This window comes from Balaenoptera musculus, chromosome 2, assembly GCF_009873245.2.
Source record: "Balaenoptera musculus isolate JJ_BM4_2016_0621 chromosome 2, mBalMus1.pri.v3, whole genome shotgun sequence".
Classification (NCBI taxonomy): domain Eukaryota; kingdom Metazoa; phylum Chordata; class Mammalia; order Artiodactyla; family Balaenopteridae; genus Balaenoptera; species Balaenoptera musculus.
Genome location: NC_045786.1, coordinates 81,483,256 through 81,503,770, shown reverse-complemented (window position 1 = coordinate 81,503,770; position 20,515 = coordinate 81,483,256). Strand labels below are relative to the sequence as shown.

Below are 20,515 nucleotides of genomic sequence, written 5' to 3'. Positions count from 1 at the left end.
ATTAGTGTTTTCATTTTCTTCCATAAATAAAGAAGTGGAATTGCTGGGTCACAGGTATTTCTATTTTTAATTGTTTGAGGAACCCTCATACTTTTGTCCATAGTGGCTGCAACAATTTACATTCCCACCAACAGTGCACAAGGGTTCCTTTTTCTCCACATCCCCACCAATACTTATTTGTTCTCTTTTTGATGATAGCCATTCTGACTGGTGTGAGGTGATATCTCATTGTGATTTTGATTTGCATTTCCTGGATGATTAGAGATGTTGAGCATCTTTTCATGTGCCTGTTGGCCATCTGTATGTTTTCTTTGGAAAAATGTCTATTCAGGTCCTCTCTCCATTTTTAAATTGGGTTGTTTGTGTTTTTGATGTTGAATTTTATGTGTTCTTTGTATATTTTGAAGATTAACCTTTGTTGGATATGTCATTTGAAAATATCTTCTCCCATTCAGTAGGTGGTCATTTTGCTGATAGTTTCCTTAGCTGTACTAAAGATTTTTTGCCATAGTCCCATTTTTATGTTTGCTCTTGTTTTCCTTGCCTGAGGAGACATATCCCCCAACATACTGCTAAAACTGATGTCAAAGAGTTTATTGTCTGTGTTTTCTTCTAAAAGTTTTGTGGTTTCAGGTCTTACTTTGAAGTCTTTAATCCATTTTAATTTATTTTTGTATATGGTGTGAGAAAGTAGTCCAGTTTGATTCTTTTGCATGTAGCTGTCTGGTTTTCTCAATACAATTTATTGAAGGGGCTGTCTTTTTCCCCATTGTATATTCTTTGCTCTTTGTTATAGCTTAATTGCCCATATGAGTGTGAGTCATTTCTGCACTCTCCATTCTGTTCCATTGATCTATGTGTCTGTTTTTTGTGCCAGTACCATATGAGTTTGATGACTGTAGCTTTGTAGTATAGTTTCAAATCAGGGAGTGGGATACCTCCTGTTTTGTTCTTCTTTCTTAAGATAGTCTTGGCTATTCTGGGTCTTTTTTGTTTCCATACAAATTTTAGAATTACTTGTTCTTGTTCTTTGAAGAATGTTATGGGTGGGTTTTTTTGTTTTTTAATTTATTTTTTATTATTTTATTTTTAACAATTTATTGGAGTATAATTGCTTTACAATGGTGTGTTAGTTTCTGCTTTATAACAAAGTGAATCAGTTATACATATACATATATCCCCATATCTCTTCCCTCTTGCGTCTCCCTCCCTCCCACCCTCCCTATCCCACCCTTCTAGCTGGTATTGAATCTGTAGATTGCCTTGGGTAGTATGATCATTTTAACATTATTAGTTCTTCCAATCCATGAGCACAATATAGCTTTCCATCTGTTTGTGTCATCTTCAATTCCTTTCATCGGTGTCTTATACTTTTCCAAGTATAGGTCTTTTACCTCCTTAGTTAGATTTATTCCCAGGTATTTTATTCTTTTTGATGTGATTGTGAATGGGATTGCCTTTTAAATTTTTTCTGTTAGTTTCTTTTTAGTGTATAGATGTGCAACAGATTTCTGCAGATTTCTTGCAGAAGTCTTCTGCAACTTCACTGAATTCATTGATGAGCCCTAGTTTGGGTTTTTTTTCTGGTTTTTTTTTTTGGGTTTTTTGGTGGTGTCTTTAGGATTTTCTGTGTGTAGTGTCAAGTCATCAGCAAACGGTGACAGTCTTACTTCTCCCATTCTAATGTGGATTCCTTTTATATCTTTTTCTTCTCTGATTGCTGTGGCTAGGACTTCCAAAACTATATTGAATAAAAGTGGTAAGAGTGGGCATCCTTGTCTTGTTCCTGATCTTAGAGAAGAATATTTCAGCTTTTCAACATTGAGTATGTTGTTAGCTGTGGGCTTGTCATATATGGCCTATTATGTTGAGTGATGGTTCCTCTATTCTCACTTTGTTGAGAGTTTTTATTATAAATGGATGTCGAATTTTGTCAGAAGATTTTCTGCTTGTATGGAGATGATCTTATGATTTTTTTTTAGAAACTTCCAGTGTTGGAAGAGATTTTTTTTTGTTTTTTGTTTTTTTTGTTTTTTTTTTAAATTTTTATTTATTTATTTATGGCTGTGTTGGGTCTTTGTTTCTGTGCAAGGTCTTTCTCTAGTTGTGGCAAGTGGGGGCCACTCTTCATCGCAATGCGCGGGCCTCTCACTATCGCAGCCTCTCTTGTTGTGGAGCACAGGCTCCAGACGCGCAGGCTCAGTAATTGTGGCTCACGGGCCCAGCTGCTCCGTGGCATGTGGGATCTTCCCAGACCAGGGCTCGAACCCGTGTCCCCTGCATTGGCAGGCAGATTCTCAACCACTGCGCCACCAGGGAAGCCCTCTTATGATTTTTTATTCTTCAGTTTGGTAAGGTGGTGAATCAAATGGATTGATCTGCAGATATGGAACCATCTTTACATCCCTGGGATAAATCCCACTTGATCATGATGTACGATCCTTTTAATGTATTGTTGAATTTGGTTTGCCACTATTTTGTTGATGATTTTTACATCTATGTTCATCAGTGATATTGGCCTGTAATATTCTTTTTGTGTGTTATCTTTATCTGGTTTTGATATCAGGGTGATGCTGGCCTTGTAGAATGAGTTTGGAAGTGTTTCTTCCTCTGAAAAGTTTTGGAATAATTTGAGAAGAATGAGTGTTAACTATCTTCTAACTCTTTGGTAGAATTCACCTATGAAGCCATCTGGTCCTGGACTTTTGTTTGTTGGGAGTTTTTTTTTCTGATTCAATTTCATTAATGGTAATTGGTCTGCTCATATTTTCTACTTCTTCCTGATTCACTCTTGGGAGATTGTACATTTCTAGGAATTTGTTAATTTCTTCTAGATTGTGTATCTTACTGACATATAATTGTTGGTAGTAATCTCTTATGTTCCTATGTATTTCTGTGGTGTCGGATGTAACTTCTTTTTATGATTTTATTGATTTGGGCCCTCTTTTTTCTTGATGAGTCTGGCTAAGGGTTTTCCAATTTTGTTTATCTTTTGAAAGAACCAGCTCTTAGTTTTATTGATATTTTCTTTTTTTTTTTTTTTTTAGTCTCTATTTCTTTCATTTCTGCTCTGTTTTCATGATTTCTTTCTGTTTTCATTTTCCTTTGTTTCCAGGTATTTTTTAAATTTCCTTTTTGATTTCTTCAGTGACCCATTGGTTGTTTAGTAGCATATTGTTTAGCCTCTATATTGTTTGTGTTTTTTATAGTTTTTTCTTTGTAGTTGATTTCTAGTCTCATAGCTTTGTGGTGGAAAAAGATACATGATTTGATTTCAATCTTCTTAAATTTACTGAGACTTTGTTTTGTAGCCTAGGATGTGATCTATCCTGGAGAATGATTCACATGAACTAGAAAAGAATGTGTATTCTGCTGCTTTTTGATGGACTGTTCTGTATATCTGTTAAGTTATTCTGGTGTAATGTGTCATTTAAGGCCAGTGTTTCCTTTTTGATTTTCTGTCTAGATGATCTGTCCATTGATGTAAGTGGGGTGTTAAAGTCCACTGCTATTATTGTATTACTGTCAATTTCTCCCTTTATGTCTGTTAATATTTCACTTTATGTATTTAGGTGCTCCCATGTTGGGTACATATACATCTATAATTGTTATGACTTATTGTTGGATTGATTCCTTGATCATTATGTAATGTCCTTCTTTGTCTCTTGTAACAGTCTTTATTTTAAAGTCTGTTTTGTCTGATATAAGCACTGGCTTTCTTTTTCTTTCCCATTTGCATGAAATATCTTTTTCCATCCCCTCACTTTCAGTCTGTGTGTTTCTTTAGATCTGAAATGAGTTTCTTGTAGGCAGCATATATATGGGTCTTGTTTTCATATCCACTCAGCCATTCTATGTCTTTTGATTGGAGCAGTTAGTCCACTTACATTTAAAGTAATTTTTTTTTTTTAAAAAAAAGGGGGGACTTCCCTGGCAGTCCAGTGGTTAAGACTGCATGCTTCCACTGCTGGGGGCAAGGGTTCGATCCCTGGTCGGAGAACTAAGATCCCACATACCGCGCGGCGTAGCCAAAAAAAAGATAAAAAAATAATTGTTCATTGGTATGTACTTATTGCTATTTTGTTAATTCTCTTTGGCTTGTTTTGTGAGGTTTTTTTGTTTTGTTTTTGTTTTTTTGGTTTTTTTTTTTTTTTGGTTTCTTTCTTCTTTTGCTCTATTCCCTTGTGATTTAATGGCTATTTTTAGTGTTATGTGTGGATTCCTTCCTCTTTTTTCTGTGTGTATCTGTTATAGATTTTTAGTTTGTGGTTAAGAAAAGGTTTGTATATACTAATATATATATATATACACATAGTCATTTTAAGTTGCTGATTTTTTTAAGGTTTGAATGCCTTTTAACAACTCTGCATTTTCTCCCTCCGCTCAACATTTATTGTTTTTGACATCATATTTTATAGCCAAATCCTGACATGGCTGGCTGAGGGGCTCAGGGTGACCTGGAGCTGCTGTAGGTCTGCTGTTGGCCAGGGCCAGGGCCCGGGGCATCCTAAGGTGGTGCCTGCCTGCTGGTGGGTAGGCTGGGTCTTGACCTGGCTGGCTGTGGGTCTGCTGTGATCCTGGAGTTGTTGTCTTGCCAGCTGGTGGGTAGGGCTCAGGCACAAGGTTTCCCAGGGCTGGTGCCCACCCACTAGTGAGGCCAGGTCCTGGAACTACTGCCATCCCAGTGATGGGCAGAGCCAGGTCCTGTGTTCTCTGGCTATAGGCTCAGGGGTCCCGTAGCTGGTGTTGGCCCCTTGGTGAGTACACTGGATCCTGACACAGCTGGCTTCAAGGCCTTGGTGGTCCCAGGGCTGTGGCCCAGGGGGTCCTAAGGCTGGTGTCCACCCACTGGTGGGTGAAGCCAGGTTCTGAGTTGCTGCCAGCTCACTGGTGGGCAGAGATGGGTTCTGGGGTCTCTAGCTGCAGGACCCCAGGGGTCCCAGAGTTGATGTTGGCCTGTAGATGGGCAGGGCTGGGGCCCAAGGGATCTCAGGGCTCATGCCTCCCTGATGAGTAAAGCTGGGTCCAGGGCTAGTGCCAGCCCATTTGTGGGTAGGGCCAGATCCCAGGGTGGCTAGAGGCTCAGGGGTTCCTAGGGCTGCCGGCCTGCTGGTAGGTGGGGCTGTGTCCCCACCCAGCTAGCTTCCTGGCCTGGGAGGTTCCAGGACTAGTGCCAGTGCGCTAGTGGGGATGGGCCAGGTCCTGGTGCTAATAAGCTAGAGGGAGGATTCCAAAATGGTGCTTACCAGCACCAGCGTCCTTGTGGTGGGATGCGCTCCCCAAAATGGCTGCTGCTGGTGTCTTCATCCCCAGGTTGAGGTTCAGTTGCCTCCTGCCTTTCTAGGAGGCTCTCCAAGATCAGCCAGTGGGTCTGACCCAAGCTCCTTTCAAATTACTGCTTCTGCCCTTGGTCCTAGAGCATGTGAGGCTTTGTGTGCACTCTTTAAGAGTGGAGTCTCTTATTTCCCACAGCCCTCTGGGTCTCCTGAAAGCAAGCCCTACTTGCCTTTAAAGCCAAATGTTCTGGAGGCTTGTCTTCCCACCGTAGGACCCCCACCCCCACCCCAGGCTAGGGAGTCCATTGTGAGCCCCAGACCACTGGTTTATTGGGGGGCACCTCTGCAATTGTAATTATCCTCCTGGTGGTGGGTCACCTACCTGGTGGTATGGGTCTTGACTATACTCCATATATGCCCCTCTTACCTGTCCTATTATAGTTCCTTCTTTATATCTTTAGCTGTAGAGATCTTTTCTACTAGCCTTCAGATCACTTTCATGGATAGTTGCTCTGTAAATAATTGCAATTTTGGAGTGCCCATGGAAGGAGGTGAGCTCAGGGTCTTCCTACTCCGTCATCTTGGCCACTCCCCTCTGCTGTGTTTTTCCACAACGGAATGTTGAGTCTTTATTTTCAGTAAGGTTTTCCAATACCTATCCTCTTAGAAGAGAGTTTCAGGGATGGTGGTTTGTTGAAGAGACTTAGATTGAATAGCCTTGTGTAACAAGGAAAGAGCAACCATTCCATTCAGTTCCTGGTGCCAGGTGACCACTCCAAGGATTACCTTCTCTTGGAAGGTGCTCTAAGTTCCCAAGACTTGCAATGTCTCTGAAACAGACTTTGGCTGGGTTTTACCTAGTAATAGAGTTCTAGATTCTTAACCAGGACTTCTAAGTGGATTTCAGGGGCTCTGTGAACTCCCTGAAATGCTGCGTAAAATGTTGTATCTGCTCAGCTGCACTTTTATGGGGCAAAGAAGCCATAACTTTCATCAGGTTCCTGAAGAATATATAATTACATTTCTCTCCTGATTTATATGAGATCTTAGATACACAATCAAAGATCCATTTCCGGCAAGTACAGAAATTTCATGACATAGTTGAATTCATTCAGTTGCTTGATTCATTCTATTGATTCATCCTATTATTCTACCATTTAAATAATCATTAACAGTTAAGTGCAAGGCACTAAAACTGCCTACACATATGTTGGGCAGTTTTTTTCTTTTTTTAAATATATATAAGTTGAGACTGAAACGTCAGCAATGTATCTGCTATCATCTGGTTCCTTTGTTAATGAACAGCTTCTTTGAACAGGTTGAGTTTTTAGGTTTTTAATTTCCAGAGTGGAATTTTACATCATTCTGAGTAAGCTCCTTGTAACTTTCTGCCAGTCAGGACCCTCACTGTTTCTGTTTATATTGATGAAACCTGAAACCAGTGTTAAAAGCGTAAGTGAAGAAAGTGGTTGTGACAAAAAGGAGGAAGATGTCCTAGAGGAAGTGATGCGGGCAAAAACTTCATGTTTAACAAACTCTCAGAGAGATGTTACAATGTTGAAAGCACAAAGTATAAAATGTTGGAAGCTGATGCAACTTTATAAAGGAGTATGACAGTTCACCAAGGCATAGAAAAGATGTTCCCTCAGTGTTCTAAGTTCTACAAAAAGAAGGTAGCAAGAACTGTTCAAATACTCTTGTTGAGTTTTTTTTAACAAAGAAAAAAAAAAAACAAAACACTAAGAATTGCAATGTTTCTAATGTTTTAAATTACAGTGTATTAAAATATTGGTTTTACTATTTTTTTCACTTCCATATACACTTAAAACCTATACTAAGGGAGTTTTTCATGTTTCAACAAAATTTTTAAAGCTCACAGTACAGTTGTATTTTTTTTTCTTGATTTTTAAGATTACCTTGCATAGTTTCAGTTTGCATGGTCATTTTTACTGTCCTGCACTACTGTGCAAAGTTAGCACTGCCTGTATTTCTAAAAGTTTGATGGGGCAAGGAAGCCTGGTTCCTCATCTTCCTCAAAAGTATGTCATAAAGATGCCTAAAAGAGCACTATTTAAAGACCCAAAAGAATGAGAATTTTTTTTTAATGCTTACATAGCATTTGTTGTGTGTCAGACATTGTTCCCAGCACTTTACAAATATTAAGTCATTCATCCTCACAACAACCCTGTGAGCTAAGTATGATGGTACCCATTTTACAAATGAGGAAACTGGAGTGTGGGTACGAATTTTGCCCTTGGGCACCCAGTTTGTTTGTCGTGGAGATGGGATTGGAATCCACGGAGTCTGTCTCCAGAGCCCATGCCCTGAATCATGCCATTTGGTGCCTGTTATGGGATTCATTTGGTCTCAACATTCAGGGACCTTTCAGTCATTTATGTTCATTTCCAGGCTATTCAGAATGACTCCCTTTAAAGGAGTTAGCTTTTCAGATCTCTGAATGCACAGCTGGAAAGATCCTTAAGGATTCTCTCCTCCTTGCACATTGGTTTTCCTGTCCAGTAGAACATTCCAATGGGCCACACAGACAGGTTGAACATAGGCCTTTGAGGTGTGGTACAGGAATGGAGGAAGGTCCTAGAACTTCAGAGAGGTTACTTATATGTCCCCTGTGCCAGGAATACCCTCGCCTCACCCCCAAACATACATATACACACATGTGGCCCTAAAGTGCCACAGGCCTTCAAAAGCCATCTCAAATACCTGGCTTTCCAGGCATTTGTTTGCAAAGTGGTCTCATTCACTGGGGCATCCCACGCCTCCTGATGAACCAGGCCTGTGCTCCCATGCTACATGGACCACAGATATCCTGACACCTTAATGCCCGACAACCTCAGGGTAAGGAAATGCCAGGCCAGAGTCCCCAGTCTGAGCCAGGGCAAAGTCCGCTGGGGGCACAGCAGAACCCGGGTATCCCAGTGCTTTGGGGTCAGGATGTACTCTGGGCCTTGCAGTACCAAAAGGGGCTCCCAGATGCCCTGATACAGCCCTGACTCTCTGCCAGGGTGGGAAGGCAGGCCCTCACCTTGCAGAAGTGCTGCCCGGCTTGGCCAGACCCTACCAAATCCTACCTTGCAGCATGGGGGCGACCTGTCCAGCAGGGTCTGAGGGCCGAGTGCCAAGCCTACCCTCCTTCTCATTCTCTCCAGTACACCTGGTCCGTCTCTCTTTCTTGCCCCCACTCCCAGAGGAACGTGACCCAGCCACCTTGGTTCTCCCTGCCACACCTTCTGATTTGGGTCCCCACAGACAGGGGGCTGCCTACTGGGGCTCTTGCAAGGAACAAGACAGATGTGATCAGCCCCCAGGGGCTAACAGACAGGGTCTTGGAGGAGGAGTTACAGATCTTTACTGAATGGTTCCCCAAGTGAGTGAGAACATCCAGTTGGGGGCAGGGAAGCCTGTGTCTGCAGAGTGTCCTGTCCCAGGGAGGGGCTGTGGAATGGAACTGGTGGCCTGGGACGGATGGGAGCAGGGGGAGGGTGAGCATGATGCGAAGCAGAAAGAAGGATCAGCAAGGAACAGGAAGAAAGCTGGTGACCTGGGCCCCAGAGAGCAGGGGCAGTTTGGGGTGTATTGGGGCTTGCAATGGCGATAGGGGACACCTGTGCAGAGCTTTGCAGGTGCATTAGAAAGGTTAGAATTTGTCTTAAGAGAAATGAGAAGCCAGTGAAGGGCTTTAAGCAAGGGATCAGCAAAGTCATATCTGCATTTTAAAAATCTGAATCACTTTGGCTGCAGTGGGAAGAATACGATGGAGGGAGGGGTATTGGAGTGTGTGAAGGAGAGCAGCCTGGAGGCTTCCATAGTTTTTCAGGTAAGAGAGGGAGGTACCGTGGTCTTAAGGGGTCGAAATAGAGACAAATAGACAGGTTCACTAAGTTGGCATGACTCTCATGATTTAAATCTAATGATATAAGGAGAGAGGAGAGTGTTAAGTATGTCTCCTAGGTTTCCAGACTGTGTACCTAGAGGGGTGGTGTGCCGTTCTCTGAGCCTGGACCAGTTTTGAGGTGTGGAGAATTCTTTTAGATTTTGGAAATTTTGAGTTGGAGGAATTGTTGGAACATCCAAGTGGTGATATATGGTCTATAACTCAGGGGAGGTGTCTGAGCTGACATATGAGCTATGGAGACTGTATAGACTGAGAAGGGTGTCTTAAGGGACACCAAAATTTGATGACAGAATAGAGGAGGATAAATCTTGTAAGAAAAGGTGAGTTTACAAAGAAAGCTGGGGAGGGTTGGCCCAAGAGCTATCAGGAGACCAGAAGAGGCTGATCATGGCTAAGTGCCAGCATCTCTAATGAACAAGGAGGCGTGGCTGGGTTGCTACAATAATAGAGACAGAGAGGAAGGTAGAAGCTGGAGAATGTCCAAAAGGCATGAATCTCCAAAAATTAATTTTTTCTTTTTTAAAAAATATTATGACAACCGTTACTGCTGTTTTACAAGGGGAACAAACAACCTGGATGTGGTGTCAGCAGTGCCTTGAAGAGTGTGGCCAAGACCTGATGCCTGTAGCATCAGTTTCACTGTCACCTGGAGCTTTTCACCAAGTGCTCTACATGCATTAGGGCTCAATCATCACAACGACCTTCTGGAATGAGTTCAATACATTATACCTCCATTGTACAGATGAGGAAACTGAGCCTCAGCATGTCAAAGCAAGTGGTAAAGTGGGAGGCGAGCACCAATCTGTGGGAGCTGAAAGCCCATTCTTTTAACCCAAACCACTTTCTGCTTCCCCTCACTACATGCCTGGTTCCTTTTCTGGCTGCCCTGATACAGGCCTCTCCTCGTTTTCCTTATGTATCTCTGGCTTCCTCCTCTCCTCTTTGCAGGTTAACTTCTTTTTCTTCCAAATAAATAACCCATGTCTACTGTTACCATTTCCTTTATACCCATTGCCTCTTAACTTCTGGCTTCTGCTTTAACTACACTCATGATACCAGTCCCTCAGAGGTTACATACAACCTTCCCACCTCTTAATCCATACCTTTTCCCCCTCCATCTTTGTTCTTCTGATCTCAGTCTGTGGCTTTGGACCCATTTGGCCGTTTCTCCTTTTTTTTTTTTTTTTTTTTTTAAACAATGGCATGAAGTCCTTCATGACATGCCTGAAAGCCAGTGCCATCATTTCAGACTTTATATTTTTTTATTTATTTATTTATGGCTGTGTTGGGTCTTCGTTTCTGTGCGAGGGCTTTCTCTAGTTGCGGCAAGCGGGGGCCACTCTTCATCGCGGTGCGCGGGCCTCTCACTATCGCGGCCTCTCTTGTTGTGAAACACAGGCTCCAGACGCGCAGGCTCAGCAATTGTGGCTCACGGGCCCAGTTGCTCCGCGGCATGTGGGATCTTCCCAGACCAGGGCTCGAACCCGTGTCCCCTGCATTGGCAGGAAGATTCTCAACCACTGTGCCACCAGGGAAGCCCCCGTTTCTCCTTCTTGTATCGGTTTGCCCATGGCTGATGTGATAGGCTTTTCCTTTTCTCCCATTGCTCCTTCTTATTCCTCTGTACCTGTTCCTAGCTCCCCTGCAGTCCCTGAACCCTGAGCATTTCCCAGCCTAAGAGCTTAGCCCTCTGCTTCATACTCCTTTTGAGAACTCATTTCTTTTCCTGACTGCAGCTCTTGCTGCTGTGTGGGTGCCCCACCCCCAGTTCCCTTCTTGGCCCAGTCCTCTTTCTTTAACTCCATATCTGAAGCCTCCAGTGCCTAGCGAACATCAGTACTTAGATGCCTCACCATCACTCCACACTTATGGTTAAAACCAAAACCATTGACTTCCTCCTAACCTCCTCCTCCCACCCCAACCTTCTCATACATCATTTTCCCAGTCATTCAACTTCAAAATTTTGGGGTTTTGCTGTTGTTGTTGTTGTTGTTTTACTTACCCCTTCCCCTTACTTTCCTACCCCCTAGGAATATTCACCCCCTGTCCCAGCCTAAATATGTCATCACAGGGCTTCCCTGGTGGTGCAGTGGTTAAGAATCCGCCTGCCAATGCAGGGGACACGGGTTCGAGCCCTGGTCCGGGAAGATCCCACATGTCGCGGAGCAACTAAGCCCATGTGCCACAACTACTAAAGCCCGTGTGCCTAGAGCCTGTGCTCCGCAACAAGAGAAGCCACCACAATGAGAAACCCGCGCACCGCAACAAAGAGTAGCCCCCACTCGCCACAACTAGAGAAAAGCTCACGCACAGCAACGAAGACCCAAACGCAGCCAAATATAAATCAAATAAATAAATTTTAAAAAAATATGTCATCACAAAGTTCTAGGGATATTCCCTAAAAATGTCTTGTCTCTGACACAAGATTTTCCTTTACCTTCAGACCCATATCTTAATTTTTGTAATGGACCTTAACCCTACCCTCTGCTCCATTAATGATCAAAGAGTATTCTCAGTGGCCAGTTGAAGACAAATCCATATCTGCCTTCTAGACTTTTTCCAAAACTTACCTCAAAATCTCTAATACCCAATTGTTTTCAAAAGCCCCTGTTGGGAAAACTCCCCCCAAATTGGGGATTCCTGGTGGACCCTCATTCTACTCTTGGCATTCCCAAGGTTTAATGACTTTAAGGGCTACACGGGTGACACAGCTGTGGAGATGGGTAGACGTTATAGAGCCCAGGACTCCTCTCAAAGTTTCAGGTATGATGCCAAACAAAACACCTCTCCGTGGGCCCAATCCAGACTCCAGCCCATTCGCAGCCATTATTAATTATCTGAATCAAGTGCCACAGACTTCAAGGAGCTGCACGCTTGGAACTGGTGTGGGAGTCCTTTCTGCAGCTGCCTTTGCCTAGTCACGCTCTGGTGCCAGGCCTTAAGCTGACTATGAGTGACTTTATTGGATCAGCCCTACACAATTCATGGTTTCATCTAAAGGGATGTTAAAGAGAATAGATTAAATCATTTATATTTATCCTTCTGAGTTGGATGTGCATGTTTCCTCAAATCCCTTACCTAATAAAATGAGGCATTAATTCTTAAAAGTCATCTCCTTCCTCCTGTTTCATCTCCTAGAAGATGAGTTCCCCAAGGCTGGGGATCTGGGTCTACCTCCTTCACAACCGTATCCCGCTCCTAGAACAGTGTCCAGGCCTTTGCATATGCTTGCTACAAACCTGTTGCCTGAGTTTGTACTGTTTCCACCTCTGTCCAGATTTTATTCCCCATTGTAACCTCTCTGATGTTCTTCCTCTCAGACCTTCCCTTTCAGTTCATCCTGCACACTGCTGCCAGATTGTTTTCCAACTCAGTTTTCATTACATCAATCCCCTGTTAAAAACCCTTTTTTGCTTCCAGTTACTGCAAGGCTTCCAGATGTATCCTTAGTCAGCCTTATTTCTTGGTTCTCTTTACCCACACTCTGACTCCTCACTGAACCACAGGCATCGTACCTGGGAGTTCTCGTGTCTCCTCCCTGTCACCCCAGCTCTGCTGGTTCTGCCCCGCAAGCCTCCCAGGAGAGGTCTGCTTCTTCCTTGCCTTCCTTGAGCCTTCTTTTCCCTGGTGTAAATACCCCTCCTCCTTTCCCTTTGACATGGGTCCTGGGATACTCTTGCTTTCAACTGCCAAGTCACTCTATAACTCAGAGTTGTGGAGACTTTCATTAAACAAACATTTATTAAGGATCCTGTCTGAGCAAGGTGCTACATTCAGGCATGAGAGGTGTAGGGAAAGTTCCGAGGAAGGTGTTGGAAGCCAGGACATCATGTGAGGACCACAGGTCTCTGAGGCAGAACTGCCCATGAACTCCTACATTGTGGAAACACAGGTTATCAGAGCTGGAAAAAATCTCCGAGATCTTCCAATAGTACAGTTCTCTCCCTTGAAAACTGAACCAACCACATGAGATCTGGGGAAGTAAGGTCACATACCAGTGGTCACTTAAAAGTGGGAAAGGTTTACTGTGTGCACATTCTGCTATCTGATTTCCATGCCCTGGCATTGGGGTCATGACACTGATGGTTTAGTCATTTTTCCCAACATGCTTCCAAGTGAGTCCCTGGGAATTTCTTATTCTGGAGCAGGAGAGCTTGTAGAAACCAACAAGGGAAATCCGGTGGGGTAAACATTGTGTGGTTGGCCTGGACTCCCCTTTAGGGCACCACTGGGAGACCTCAGCCACTAGCTTTCCAAACACATAGGGAAGACTATTAATGGTGCATGAAAGGCAAGTTTCCCTCTCTGGTAAATGCACAGGCTGCCAAAATCCACATTTCACATGAGCACACAGACCCAAAGCTCTTGGGCATCAGGCAGGACTGGGGCTTTCTTACTCATCTTTGAGGTCCCATGACTTCAGTGCATGTCTGTGGAAATGAGCTTTTCTTCACAGTTGCTTACTGGCCAACCACCAGCAGGCCTTGGCTGCCCTTTTACTTCAGCTTTCATCTTTGCGCCTCTGAGGGTGCCCTCTTGTCCCTCAGATACCTAATCCATTGTCTTCCCAATGGGCTGTGTCTGATATCCTGTCCCAAGAGAGTTTGTTTTCAGGTATAATCAGCAGTGACCACTGGAAACGCCTTCTAGATCATGGCCCTTTCAGGCCATGAGACAAGGGTAGGGGATGTTGAGAGACCGGAAGCCCACCATGGGGCCTTCAGAGCCTATTGTACAGGAGCTGCCTGACATCCAAACCATACTTTTTCTCACTAGCAGGCTGAGCCTGTCTCGTGGAGAGGCAGAAACAATACCCAGGCTGGGTATCGTTCCCACAGCAGCAGTCATTTCTCTAAGAGGTTTCCTACCACTTCACTTTTCAACTCATTTGTACAAGATCTAACATGTTGTCTGGCATCAGAGGGTATCAGTAGTGGGATTTTTCAGTACAATTTTGGCTTTAACCTGAGGTGAGAAAAGGCAGAAGTGACAGTTTCACAGCAGCAGGATTTGGGGTCATGGGCCTGAGTTCAAGTCTTGGCTCTGTGGTTAAACAGCCCTGTGACCTTGTTCATTGCCGAAGCCTCCCTGAGCCCTGGTTGAGGATGTGAATTCTCTCTACCTCAGGACACTGAGATGAGGGTGAAAGTGAAACCTCTGGAACCATTTGTTCCTCAGGCTTCAAAGTCTCTCTGGCACATGGAGTTATGCGACTCCATGACTCTGGGGGCAACAGTGGGAGGTTCTCAAGTGGGGCTACTTACGGCAGCCCCGATGCCACCAGTCAGAGAGGCCACGGAACCTCTTTCTTGCGGTGAGATTCAGAGCCATACCTGAGCCTTGGTGTCCAAGATTTACCACACCGAGGTCCCAAGTGGCCTTGCTTTGGCTCATCTACCTGGATGTGATTAAGGCTCATCTACCTGGATGTGATTAAGTCCTTCTAAGGGCAGCAACAAACCCGCCTCTTGCACAGAAGCCCCAGCTGCCTCTGCAGTGGGACGTCCTTTCATCGTTACCACAGCACAAGTTCCTTCAAGGCAAAGCCTCACATCTCACTCCTCTCTGGGGCCCCCAGGGAGGCTACCATGAGTGCCTGTACCTAGTAAGTGCTCAGTAAATGTTGGTGAAGTGAATGAATGAGTGGTTGGCAAGTTAAGCTTTTTAGGCCTGGGGTCATCAAAGAATGATGTGTTCACATGTACCCAGAGGAATGTTTTCCCTACCCTATCTCTGATTCCAAATGCCAAATTCCAGCAATGAAAAGGCCTGCAGCTGCCACCCAAAGAGCCAGATAACAGCAGCAATACTGGCCTCTCCTTGTGAGCTTATCTGTTGTTTAATGAACAAACTGTGAGGCCACAGAGATGGCCTAGAGCAGGGCCAATCTCTGGCAAGGGAGCCACCGGCTGACCCGAAATGCTGGGGTTACTTAACCTCTCTGGAACTCCTTTCCTTATCTATAAAACAAGGGGATTGGGCCACATGACCTCTTCTAGCTGTGTATCTGATGCCCAACGTTCCTACCCTTTGTCTTAGCTTCCCCTCATAGCCCTCCCCAATGCCTTTACCCTCTTCACCTTTCTTGGTTCTTTCCTTCTGCACCGCTGCCTTTGGCCAGCCAGTGGCATCTGTAGGCCCAGGTGCCCTGAGCTGATCTGGGATGTCAGGGAACGTGAGGTGCAAACGGCCATCTTCTCCAGCTCTTCTCATTCTCTTTAGAGCCCCAGACCCATTCTGAGAATTTAATGAAAGCTGTGGAGAAACACACTCAGTAATCGGTATGCTTTGAATACAATACTGGGTTCTGGACCCACTGCAGCCCATTCACAGACGTCAAATTAACAACTCCTAAGTCAGGTTCCTTCATCCACCTTCCACCTCAGGTTCCCAATGTCCCAGGGGCTCTTTCCAGATCAAAACCACCTTCACTGACCAGTAGAGTGTGATTTCCAGGTTGCAAGTGAATGAGCTTTCCTTTGGGCATTTAACTTTTCACCTGGACCCCAAATCTACAGATGAAGCCTTGATGGTATGGTGGTGGATTATGCAGCCAGTGAGAAATATTTACGGGGAGAATGGGGGACACGTCTGATCCCTGAAATCCCATCTGTGGCCCACTTCACACTGGCACTATCCATGGCTGCACTTAGCCTCAGTGGGCATCAAGACTTGTGGGATCTCTGGGATTCTGCCACGGAGGAGCCCATCTCATGGAGAGCAAGTGCATGTGCAGACTACTGTATTCACTCCCAAAATGTAGTATCTACAGTCACCCAGCCAGTGTTCTAGGCTCTAGGAATATAGCAATGAACAAAATGAGGCCCTTGCCCTCAAGGAGTTCATTTGGACCAGACAGAGTCACCTATATTACTATTAATATAAGTCAAATTACAGGTGTTCAAACAGAGGCATAAACAACGATAGGACAGAGAAGAAACTGATTGATTATCCTGGGAAGGTTGGGTATGGCCTAATGAGCAGGCCTGGAAGGAGGAGTATTATTTTACAAGACATCGAGTTGAGGAAAAGGCATTGCAGGTTGAGAGAATGAGAAAAGAATTGACAGGGGAAACTCAGAGCTCCTCCTGCATCCTTGCCCATGCCATTTGCTTTCCTGGGTTCAGATGGACTCCCTATCACTGTGTGCATTTACTGCTACAGCTCTGCCTCAGTTTCTTCATCAGAAAAATTGTGAAACTAAAAGTGTTTCTTGATATGGGGTAACTATGAGGAGGAAATGAATTAAAGCATGTTGAGGCCTTATCAGAGTATCTATATGAAGCACACAGTAAGATTTCAATAAACGTCGTTATTGCTATTAGTCTTCCGTCTCCAACAAGAGCATAGGTTAATAAGGGACAGTCCTGAGAATAGCGGGTGAGAGCAGAGGCTCTGGACTGGAGTAGTGTCCTTGGGGGTCACTGAAGAAATGTGTGCTTGCTGGCAGGTCACCGCACCTCTCTTGGGTACTCTGAGGGGCCGGGGAATGGGGTAGTCTCTAAGCTCCCTTGGTGGTCTAGAGGTCAGCGATTCTGTGACCCTGGTGTCATAGAGTAATTGGGGATCATGTGAGATGCTGAGGTGGCATGAACACAACTCTAGGGCCCCTCTTCACCCACACTTCCTTTTCTGTGTTATTTCCCCACATTTCCTATCCACGCACTTCGTTCTCCCTAGTCAGAGGAAATCATCTCACCAAAATAGTTTCCAGGGGCTAATCCTTCAGCTTGTTTTCTCTCCTGGGGGTATTCTCATTTTAACAGGCACCTGGAGCAGTTCTGTGGAGGTCACAAAAGACATGTGTGGCGCTCTTTCCGTTCTGGGGGAGCCTACAGGCTAGGAGCAGGAAAAACTAATAAGCATGATATCTTCACAAGCATGATGAGATACTGGCATAGAGATGTGGCCAAACAAGCCTTTGTGTGAAAGGTGGGACTTGTTCTGAGCCTTGGAATGTGGTTAGGATTTTGATGGTGAGCAGAAGAGAGGGCTTTGGCAGTGCTTGGAGGTAGGACTGAGTGAGGTGGTTGGAGATAATGAGACCAAAGAAGATGGATTCATGTTGAGAAGCATTAATATCCACTGGTGGAACTGCAAGTAGGGGTGGGGATGATGAGAGAGGAAACATGAGAGGATACATTGCTCTCTTACTTGACTCCCTGGCTTCTAATTTGTTTACATACTCTTATGCTAGGAACTAGCATATGTGTACCCCTATACAAGGAAACTAGAGGAAGTTTTGAGAAAACAGGAAATTCTACTAGCTAAACTATCTGTGTGGGTGCTAATAGTAGAACTAACTTATGAGCCTTGCAACAAAATTTTAAATTTACATCTAATTTAACTTACATCTCATCGTCAATAAGAACTGAGTTTGATCAACTTTTCCACCACACTTGGCTTCAAATGGCTTTTTACTGCTTCCCAAATCAAGTCCATCTTCAGTGGGTGAAGAACTGGCCCCGCTGAGATACTTGTATGTGGCCTCTTTATACTGCTGAGAATTTAGGAGGTCCTCTTCACTTCTGGGACATTTTTTGCTAATATTTCTTTGAATACTGCCTTACCTCCATTCTCACTATTTTTGCTTCCTAAATCAACAGTTAGACAAATATTGGGTCTTACAGATCCATCCTTCATGTTTCTTACCTGCTCTTTTATATTTCCCATCTCTTTTATCACTTTGTGCCACATTCTAAGATAATTCCTTGACTGAATCTCCCAGCCATCCTTCAACTGTTATCTATTTGGCTTTTCAGTCCATTCATTCAGATTTATATCTCAAAAATCAAAGTATTAATGTCCATTATCTGTTAATTTTTTATGGATGCAATATCTGCTGGTATCTCTGAGGCTATCAATTCAACATATTCTAGAGCCCTGTTTTGACTGATCATTAAGTCTCTTTCCCTGGGTGTAAACTCATCTTTTATTTACAGTTTGTGAAACAAACTCCCTTCCATGGTATTGGCATTCATCAAATGTTTGGTGAGTCTTAATCATGTGCTCATTTTTGTGGCTGAAATTCCTTATCAGTCAGCTGATAGGCTGCTTCTGTTTGCCCACCTTTTGGGGAAAGACAGCAAGAAGCCGGATGTTCTGCTGCGGATTGTACTCTAATCTGTTTTCAGGACGAGTGAGGAAGGAGTGGAACGTGCTACTAGTCAGAATACCTTAGCAGTTAGGTTTCTGGGCTTGGGCATATCCTGCGTCTCCCGCTCCAACCCTCCCTATCCGAAGCTTCTTTGGGCAGAGCCCCACTTCAGCTGCTGCTTGGTAGGGGAAAGAAGATATATAGGAGCTCCTGAGGCCAGTTCACAATCTGCTGGTTGCCCCAGTTTTCTCCTGCTCTCATTATCCACTGTCCAGGAGAAGACCCCCATTGGGTTTTGTCCTGCTTTGTAGGGAGACTCTTCTCTCCTGTATGTATTTTGATTTCTTTCCTTTATCGGTTGATCCCATCAGTTTTTATACTGCCGGAATTTCTGGCCCAAGGAGGGCTCCTCTGCTTGTTTTATAATTCAGTTGTGAATTTTAAAAATATCTATCAATTCCAGAGATTTGGGGTGACAAGGGAAGGCTGTAGTGTGTGCTTCACCCACCATCTTGAACCAGAAGTTTACTGAGGATATTAAAAATAAGGTGTCACAGATTTCCAAAAGCAGTTCCAAAGAAGGGGCTCCAGTGATGTTTTGGTGATATCATTGAAATGGGCAGTTAGGCTCACAGGAGAATCACTTGTTTGGTCATGAAATGTCTGATGCAGTATAGTTAACTTATCAGTCATGGGGCTCTGAGGCCACACCCTGTGACACTAAAGAAGCATCATTGATGTCATAGGTGCTCTAGACACCACCTAAGGAGGGGTCCAGAGTTGGGTATGGTAACAAAGGAAGCGTCAGGGGATAAATATTGAAAAGAGATATACTTGGAAACCCAGAAGAACAAACATAGGCTAGACATGGAGGTCAGTGGCCTGGCTGGAGGAAAGAAAAGCAAGCAGAAAAGCAAACGCATAAAAATGGCTTCTCGGAGAATGGGTGGAACAGAGAACATGGGTGATTTTGTCCAGGCATGAGAATTCCAATAAAATAATCAAAATTTCTATAAGGCATGGTAAACTTGCAAACAGGGACTGGGTGAATCCTTAATAAGTGATAGAGATAGTTTGAAAAAGGCTCCGAATGATCTGTGACCAATTGGAACTTGGAAGTAAGACATAAATAGCATTGTTACAGTTTTTATGACGCTATATTGTCAATGTAGCTGTATCATAGCAGGAAACAATTCACTTTACAGTTTTGCCCCATACTGTGTGATTTGGGGCAAGTTACTACACCACTCTGAGACTTCAGTTCCCTTGCCAGTAAAATGGAGATAATAGAACCTTCCTTGCCTTGAGATGAAATATCTATATAAACCATAAAGTGATATAATACAAATGGCAGGCATGATTTTTCTGGAGGCTCCTTCTAACTCTCCTGGAGTTTAGGAGCAAAGCAGAAATGAACCATCTAGTGACCCCTGAAAGGGAGATAGAAAGCATCTCCAGCCTCAGGTAGGGGGTCCCTACAAGGTCCTAATATGCCACCGCCAGTCCACCAGACACATTCTCTCAAATACTCCACTCCTTCACTGAGGGCCTTCTGTGCTTCTGCCAGGTGATGGGCACGTGAGGAACATGGCTGACAGGTCCAGGTCGACCTAGATCTCGTGACCCAGTAGTGAAGGCAGGCCTTGAACTAGTAAGTGTAAAAATGAGATGAGGTTTATCAAAGGAAGCATGTTGGGTCCTATGGGAGTATGTAACAGGAAACTTCTTTCAGTTTACCCCAGATGAGGTCAAGTGCCCCCGTAAGCTGAGTCTTAAAGATAGTAGGTGTTTACCAGGAGAAAGAAGGGCAAAGGGGGGACCTATTCTAGGGAGAGGGAACAGTGTGTACAAAGACCCTGATGGTTAAGAAGACAAGGCTCTTACCAAAAGTGGGAAATCTCCCTCTTTCCAAATTATGCAGCATTATTCCAGTAATTGGGAGCAGACATTATTTGTGCAGAAGGTCTCTGGAAGAGCTGGGCTGTAATTTCTCACATGGTTTCTTCTTTTTTTTTAAAACATCTTTATTGGAGTATAATTGCTTTACAATGGTGTGTTAGTTTCTGCTGTATAACAAAGTGAATCAACTATACGTATACATATATCCCCATATCTCCTCCCTCTTGCGTCTCCCTCCCACCCCTCTAGGTGGTCACAAAGCACCGAGCTGCTCTCCCTGTGCTATGTGGCTGCTTCCCACCAGCTATTTTACATTTGGTAGTATATATA

At 44.1% G+C, this 20,515-nt stretch overlaps 1 protein-coding gene and 1 long non-coding RNA gene across 2 annotated transcripts in view; one reads left to right on the top strand and one right to left on the bottom strand.

Moving 5' to 3' along the window:
- LOC118890681 (aromatase) overlaps positions 1-14,649 on the bottom strand; it is a 48,943-nt gene extending 34,294 nt beyond the window's left edge. Inside the window, exon 1 of the mRNA XM_036843829.1 lies at positions 14,613-14,649. The gene's annotated coding sequence lies outside the window, so the exon portion shown is untranslated. The remainder of the gene's footprint in view (positions 1-14,612) is intronic.
- The window catches only part of LOC118890687, a 137,960-nt gene that overhangs the window by 97,037 nt on the left and 20,408 nt on the right, over positions 1-20,515 (top strand). The gene's annotated exons all lie outside the window — the stretch shown is intronic.